Genomic DNA, 8,648 nt, shown 5'->3' with positions numbered 1-8,648 from the left:
TGTTGATTAGTCAGTGTGGCTGGATAAGGGGTAAAAAGGTTGGGTAAGTTTTGATTTTCATGAAGTGTGATGCATAATGAAGATGCGAATGTTATGCATATTTTATTTCCAGGGATTCATTCGAGTTTCATTAGTCGTTAGTAATTCGAAGAAACAAAGAAAATATTTATAATAGCAGTAATGGAGTAAATTTTTTTTTTTTTTACGTCATTCATTCCAATACATAACATAGAGGTCCAAAAAGGTCATAATTCAAAAGTACATTTGTTAAAGAAACAAAATACAAGACATAAGCAAATTAAACAGCTGGCTTTCTGGCCTGAAGCTCTTTTAGTTCCTCATTGAATCTCTTCAACAACCCTTTGCAGAGCATAACGAAATTGATTATGGCTGGAGGAGTGCTATCTTCTTTCAACTCTTCGACTGCGTCTCTCAACCTCCATGGCAACTCTTCAGCTGCCCAATTACAGAATCCTACTAGCCCATCGAGTTTTGCACGAAACTTATCCCTGTCCCCTTGTAAGAAGTCTATGGTCTTCTTAAAGGATTCATAATCTTCAATCACATAGTCTCGCTCTTTTAACCATATGGAGCTGTCCTAGCGTAATGACTCTAGCTAGTTCTTCCAATAGCTTACAGACTCCCTGGCATCTCTTACTTCTCGACACTTTTCCTCCCATACCATGGGTGACACCCTAGAAGCTTCAGTGGCTATTTTCTTGAGTCGGCGCTCCTGATCTACTTCTGCTTTTGCCTGACGAACAGAATTGGTTAGTTCTTTTATCTGAGCCCCAAGTGTATCCCTTATCGTCTTGTTCTCCTTTGTGGCTAGATGCCACCAATGCTTATTGTCTTGACATTCTTTCTGAGTTTGTCGTAGTTGACCCTTAAGAGTATCCAAATAATGATCAGCCTGTTCTAATCCCACTTTGATCTTCTTTCTCTTATGCTCCTCCTTGTTGAACTTTTCCACGTGGGCTTGAAGTTGCGCTTCTTTTCTCTCAAGCTCCCACTTCATATTATTTTTCTCATTGACGGTTTGTTGGAGTTTTGTCTGAAGCTCTTCATTCTCTTTTTCTAGCTTTGCCATGGTGGCCTTGAGTTCCTCCATCTCTTCAATAGGGACATGGGTGAGCTTAGGTTCAGGAAGAGGTATAGGTGTCCGAATGACGAATGGCATTTTAATTATCTGCACCCTTTCCTTCACCCACTGAAAATATGGTTCTTTTGTAATCCCATTTGCTCTCCCTAACTCAGCTTTTCCTTTTCGATTGACATTTTTCCAAGCTTCTTTGATTTGCTGGAATAAGCTAGGATTCTCAGCCCCAAAGTCAAGTAACAAGAAAGCTTCCAAAGAATTTGCCTCTGGAGGGCCTTCCATTGGGTAACCGAGTTGTCTGAGTGATAAAACTGGATTAGCATTCACACATCCTTGAGTTCCAATGAGCGGTAGATTTGGGAAATCTCCACAACTGAATATGATGTCTGCGTTGATATATTCTTTGGAGTACCAAGAGAGATCTTCAGATCGGAGTGATCCCAATCTCTGAGGCCAACTAATATCTGTCTGTTCAACCCAAGCACCTGGAAGATGTTCTAGAAACCATTGATACAATAAAGGAGCACAACAAGCAATCAACCCCTTCTTCTTAGTATACCTATGACTTATGTGATAATAGACATCGGCTAACAAAGTGGGTACTGGGTTCCTAGTAAGGAAGACACAAATGGCAGTCATGTCTATAAAACCATCCATATTAGGGAACAGGACGATGCCATAGATAGCCAATGCAATAGCAGAGTAACAAGCATCCCAACTTTCTGCCTTCAACAGGGTATGAGCTCTTTCCAAAAGAAAACTTAGTGAAAACCCTTTGGTACTTCCTTTGGTCTCTAAATTGTCTTTTGCTTCCTTTTCATCCATGTGAAGGGCACTAACAATGATCTCGAGGGGCAAAGATTCATCTGTCCCTACAAATAGTGGCTTGTCCTTCATAGGGATCCTAACAAGACGCTCGAATTCTTCCAACGTTGGTGCTAGCTGGAAGTCTTGGAATGTGAAGCATCTTAAAGGTAAGTCATAAAATTGGGCTAAAGTGATAAAGGCTGTATGGTCCACTTGTTGATTGAGGATGCTGAGCAAATTGCCATAGTTCTTTCCAAAGTTGATTCTGTATACAGGGTGCATCTGAGAGATCAGGCTACGTAAGCTCCTTAGATCGGGATCTTTGAACTTGAATGAGTAAATGTTCCTTTTGCTTGATTCCATGTTTCTTGAATTCCTGCAACTCATGATACTCAGATTCCTTGGAAATAAAATAATATGAATGCTATGCTATGAATGATGTTATGCATGTCACATGTAGGTTGATATACAGGTCGTGAGAGCGGGTATTCTTGGTTTCTAAACAAAACCCTTTTGGTAGAATGCTAAAGGTAAGAAGTTCCCAAAGTCATCAATCAATGTTTAAGAAAGTTATTGTCATGATGAAAACTCATCCGCTAACAACATCCCTAAACAGAGTCTCGTTTGGGTGAGGCCTTCGTATAGTCCCAAAGAGGAAGACTCCTAGTGGGTCCATACTAGACAATTCTCGAGTCCAAGGTTCTAATAAGGTTCTCAGATTCATAGATCGAGGTTGGGAATACCACTGTAAGGTAGTAATACGCCCAAGGGATCTCATCTGATTGGGGCTTTCGTATTACCCTAATAAGTCAGAGACTTTTCAGGTAAATACTACATAACCACCGGATATAATGGGTTAAAAGGTCCCTAGAGTCATTGATCCAACTTGAGAATACTATCACCGTGACGAAAACTCGTCGGGCAATAATATTTCAAGAGAATCTCCTCTAGGCGGGGTCTTCGTTTCTTCCCAACAAGGAAGACTCCTTGTGGGCGCCCACTACGCAACCACCAACTTAATCTTATGGTTTTTCTCAGACTCGGGTGGAGAGCCTACCTCACAAAGTATTATCAACCAGAGCACCCCCAATAAGACATAGTCAATAAATCACAATATAATAATTATGACAGAATAATAATAGCATAATAGAAAAATAACAAACAAACAAACAAGATTAACACACAATACAAAAACTGAACTAGATTAGGCTTCACTCTCTTTTGCTTGGAGCTAGTCCCCAGCAGAGTCGCCATCTGTCGCATCTCAAAAAATACGATTCCTCGCGATGGTCGCGGAAATATTTATATTTGAACAGAGTCGCCACGGAACTTTATTTATCCCAATAAAGGGATAGGAAAATATCGATAAAACCTTTAGGAAATAGAATAATGGTCGTCGCAACCATATTCGGGTTCGGGAGTGGATTACGTAAGAGGAAGGTATTAGCACCCCTTACGTCCGTTGTACTCAACGGGAACCTTTTAGTTTTAATGTGCGTTTCGAGTGTTAATTTATGTTTGTTTGTTATCTTCAGGTTATTAAAAATAGAAATGGATGAGAACCTCAGAAAGGGAAAGGGGAGGTTTTTTATTAGTGTGCTCGCGAAGATACAGCAATCTCCTGCCTACGTATCCTTATGGTATAATAAGGAAATCAGAGCATTCGTAGTTCGGGGAACTACGGTTGGTTGGTGTTTTTTTAATGAACAATTGTTTAGATCGTGTTCTAAAGGCTAAACGTTGGCTTGTCTACTCTCGGCGGAGGCTTAAGCATTGGTTTGTTGTGCGCATTAGAAAGGATTAAATATTATTCTTTTTGAATTTAGTTTTGGTCACACGAGGGTGACAAATTGGATTAATATGTTGGATGTTTTGGTTGGTTAAGATGTTTTTGGTTGGATGACGATTACTCGGATAGTCGAGTAAGACAACTCGTATCCTAACAATCGGGAAAGAGAATAGAAGACTCTAGACCACTTTCTGTTTCATCTGAATATTTATGAAAATAAGGTTGTATATGGTTGATGTATTTTTAGGATAAACGACAAGTGCTCGAATGACTGAGTAAGACAACTCATATCCAAGCATTTGAGAAGAGGAGTTGAAAGCTCAAAACCATCTCCTTTTTCGTATAGTTTGTTACGAGAATAATTTGATTAAGTTGTACGTTTATGGAAAAATGACAATTGCTCGACTGACCGAGTAAGAGAACTCGTATTCAAACAATTGAGGAGAGAAGTTGAAAACTCAAAGTCATCTCCCTTTTCATTTAGTTCATTATGAAAATACTTTGATTTAATCGGGTTTAGAAGTTTGCAGAGGAACGACAATTATTTGACTGACCAAGTAAGAGAACGTGTATTCAAATAATCGAGGAGAAAAATTGAAGACTCAAAGTTATCTCCCTTTTAGTTTCTTGTTATAAAAGGATTTGATTTATTTCTTCTTAAATGGATTAGAAATGACGACCATTTGACTAACCGAGTAAGAAAACTCGTATTCAAATAATCGAGGAGAGGAGTTGAAAACTCAAAACCATCCCCCTTTTCATTTTCAAATAGAGTGTCGTTTAGAGGTGATTAAGTATTTTAATTTAACTTTCGATGTCGGATCGAGATTTTAAAAAAATTGCATTCTTGTGAATGAATTGAATTTATTTAGTGAATGGTTCATTTAATCGATTAATTAAAACCGAGTAGGTCTCATTGTAAGAAAGCCCAAGAGTAAGCCATGTGAGGTTGATGGCAATGCTTTTACAAGCGATCGACTTACATAGGTGTTTTGAGAAATGGGCTCGACTTTGAATCGAGAAATACGTGATTTATTTTTGAAATTGGTTCGAATGATTTTAGATCGGTGAAATCAACATAATCTTCTCACAGTTATAACATGTCATCCATATGCACTCAAGACTCGGTATAAATAGATAAATACAAAATAATCATGCACATACACTCCACAAAAATAAACAATTATCTAAATTATAAGTGATATTAATAATAATATAATTAATTAATTAAATATTTAGTAGATTATTTGATTAAATAATAAGTAATTGAAAAATGATGATATAACCAAATAATCGCATATTTACCATTAAGTATTAATAATAATAATAATAACAATGTAATTGCATATTTACCATTAAGTATTAATAATAATAATTACAATATATAATTATATAATTTTGAAAGAAAGTAAATAAAATAAAATATTGTTTTTTGTTTGATAGCCATAAAATTCTAATGTATATATTTTATATGTATATAAATAAAAGAAAATTAGTGAATAAATAAAAAATAAAAGAAAATGGGCTAAACAAGGGGAGGCCTAAATCTGGGCGTTACTGAACAAAACGGGGGTTTAAATAGCAAAATGGTATTTGGGCCCATGCAGCAATTCCAAACACCATATAAAAACAGAAATTGAGAGAGAGAGCCTCATTTGCTCCTCTCATTCTCTCTCTTCACTTCTGAAATAAAGTTGCTCTGCAACTTCTTCTTCTTCTCCGTTACTCTCCTCACGGCCAAACCTGCCGGAGAAGACGGTGGCGGCCGGCCAACCGCGGCGGCGCCGCCCTCTTCTCCGGCGACTCTTCACCCTAAACCCAAACTTTAAAACACGAATCCCACTTGTTTTTGGCCGGAGATTTCAAATCCGGCCTCAGTTTTTTCAAAATCCGCTTCAATCAACCGGATCGGCGGTAAGAAAATAAGAGAAAAAAACAAAACTTAAATCTGAATTCGTGATTCAACCTTCAATAGTCACAGTTTGAAGCAATTAATATAGGGGTTTTAATTGTTTTGCAGTAACGAACAAGAAGCGTATGGATTTAAAGCAAGGAAAGGAAAGAAGAATGACTACTTGCCCTGAGTTGCGTCCGGCGACGTGAGCTTTCCGTCGCTTGTAGAGATAAGTTTTTCTCCTCTTTTTAAATCTTTTTCGCCTTCTTCTATTCTTCCTTCTTCTTTTGGGTTTTGAATCCTGTTGTTGTTGCCTGGCTGTCTTGGTCTCTTTGAATGATTATGAGTTAAAATGTTTAAAATTATTTTTTGATCTCTTCCTGGATTCTCGAAAACATCTCTGTTTTGTTGTTTAGGGTTTGAGGTTAATTCTAAAAAACGTGTGTTGTGTTGTTTTGGATTTTTCCAGACTGTTCTTTGTTTTGGTTTGAGGTTAACAGAGAAAAATAATTTGATTGTTTTCTCTTGGATTTTTCAAAACGTTTCTTCTGTTTCTTTGGAGTTACTTTGGAGTTAACAGAAAAAAAATTACTTTGACAATTTCTTCTGATTTCATCCAAAAACCGTGTCATTGTTAATTAATTTTATGGTTTATATACATGAATGTTGTGGTTCTGAGATAACTTGTTAAGTTATCCTTTTTCCAGATTTTGTGGGATAATTACCTTATGGACTTAAGGTTGTTGATGTGGATATTGCAAAGTATTTTTTTTGTGTTTCCTTTGATTCACTGTGTAACCAATTAATCTGCTTACTTTATCATTTATTTTTCAGTTTTTTAAGTGCTTATTTGATAAGCTGTTTTTAAATTATGAATTGGTTTTGCAGGTTTGCATAAAGTGAATGGACATTGATTGAAAATTGGTTTGCTTTTGGATTTGGGGCCCCTGTAATTAGGGACTGAAATTGGGCGCTTGGGAATTTCAAGAAGCTTTTGGAAGAGTCTTTTGAAGAGTTGCTTCAAACTGCTGTATTTTACAGCTTATCTCCAACTTTTCAACCTAGCTGTAACAGAACTTTTGGGCATATTATACATTTTAATTTTAAAAAAAAAAATTATTGTGATAATTATGTAAATACTTTGGATTATTATATAAACTTGGAGTTAATTGGAACTTTGGATTATTTGGAATATTATTTGAAATATTATTTGTGCAATTAGTCTATTTTTTTAATATGCAAATTTAATTTGAAACTTCCCTTTTTTTTTTTTTGGAGAACTATGTAACTATTTTTTTGGATTATCAGCAAGATATTTTTATAATTTTAATTTAAGCTTTTTTTGTTATTTATGTGGATACTTTTATTATGTAACATTTGGATTAAATTTTAATTATGTGATTATTTTTTAAACTTTTCAAAATTTAACTCAATATTTATTTATGCTAATCAATTTCAATTTAAAAAAAAAACAACAAATTTCCAACTTAAGTATAATGACTTAATTTTAAAAACAACATATTCCTATTTTAAGTATAATGACTTAATTTAAAAAAAAAACAAATTTCTAATTTAAGTATAATGACTTAATTTTAAAACAAATTTCTAATTTAAGTATAATGACTTAATTTTAAAACAAATTTCTAATTTAAGTATATAATGACTTAATTTTAAAAACAAATTTCTATTTTAAGTATAATGACTTAATTTTAAAAACAAATTTCTATTTTAAATATAATGACTTAATTTTAAAAACAAATTTCTATTTCAAGTAGAATGACTTAATTTAAAAAATAAAACAAATTTCTAATTTAAGTATATAATGACTTAATTTTAAAAACAAATTTCTATTTTAAGTATAATGACTTAATTTTAAAACAAATTTCTATTTTAAATACAAAAAATCTAAACATGGGACTTTTAATTAAAAAAACACAATTCTATTTTAAATATAAAAAAAATCTAAATATGGGACTTTTGAAACAAAGAAATCTCATGGATTAAACCAAAATGGCCGGACAAAATTGGGGTATGACAGCAAGGTTAAGAGCGAACACTACCCATGTACAGATGACTTGCCTCGGCAGTCAAACCCATTGTTTGAGCCTCACTTGACTGGTTATAGTGTGTGCTTTGTGAATATTTGTTTGCTCTGTTTGCTTGTATGCTTGTATGCTTGCTTTCTTCCTGGATAGGATTAGCTTGCAGTTGTGCAAGTAGGTAGAAACCTCAACGTAGGGCAATGATGCATGACAACACTAGGCTCGAGTCCAACTCCCTGGTAGTGTGTCTTCCCTTGGTTTCTGGCTAGTTTTTCTTTCCCTTGAGGGGGAACTACATCGCCCTGATCCTTGTTCCAGACGAGGTATGTAGGCAGGAGGTCGTGCGAGACCTCTCCGGGCACTTTTTTTCCTTTTTGTGTGTGTTGTTTGACAAGTGCTAGGCTCGAGTCCCCGACTCCTTAGCATGTTGTTGTTTGTTTGTGTTTGTTTGGTTCGGAAGCTGATGTAATTCCATCGAGTGGTTGTCGGGTTCCCTGTTTGCCTGTGGGTGTGTGTGTCTTGTTTGGCGTGCGTGAGCCGAACTACGGCAGCTCTGATTCTCGTTCCAGACGAGATACGTAGGCATAGGATGCGACGTCCTATCGAGCTCTCTTCCTTTTAACCCCACCTGTATTGTCTTTGGTGTGTGTGTGTGTGTGGTGTTTTAGCAACCTTTTCTTTTCTTAGAGCGTGGATCCCGTCGAGTACGACGGACGTGAGGGGTGCTAATACCTTCCCCTTGCGTAACCGACTCCCTTACCCTTTCTCTTTGGTCGCGAGACCATTTCCTTTCCAGGTTTCTCTGAGCGTTTCCTTTCCCTATTTTGGGATAAATAACGCGCAGTGGCGGCTCTGTGCTGTTTTTTTTTGTTTCAGCCCGCCGGTTGTTTTTTCGCGGATGCGACATTGGCTAAAACCACTACATTCAACTGCTCTTGGTTGATGCAAAATTGAAAAATAAAATTGGTGTCCAGTTGCTCATGGCTGAAACCACTGGATTCAACGGCTCTTGCTCGA

The 8,648-nt window shown here is 36.1% G+C and overlaps 1 long non-coding RNA gene across 1 annotated transcript; it reads left to right on the top strand.

Moving 5' to 3' along the window:
• Nucleotides 1-5,326: 5,326 nt before the first annotated feature.
• On the top strand, nt 5,327-6,767 carry LOC127132198 (uncharacterized). The gene is made up of 2 exons (XR_007806636.1): nt 5,327-5,609; nt 5,716-6,767. It is a non-coding gene; the product is annotated as an uncharacterized LOC127132198 (long non-coding RNA).
• The last annotated feature ends 1,881 nt before the right edge of the window (nt 6,768-8,648 follow it).

Source organism: Lathyrus oleraceus, chromosome 1, assembly GCF_024323335.1.
Source record: "Lathyrus oleraceus cultivar Zhongwan6 chromosome 1, CAAS_Psat_ZW6_1.0, whole genome shotgun sequence".
Taxonomy (NCBI): Eukaryota; Viridiplantae; Streptophyta; class Magnoliopsida; order Fabales; family Fabaceae; genus Lathyrus; species Lathyrus oleraceus.
The sequence above is the reverse complement of the archived record's forward strand: the minus strand, read 5'-3'. Positions and strand labels throughout refer to the sequence as shown.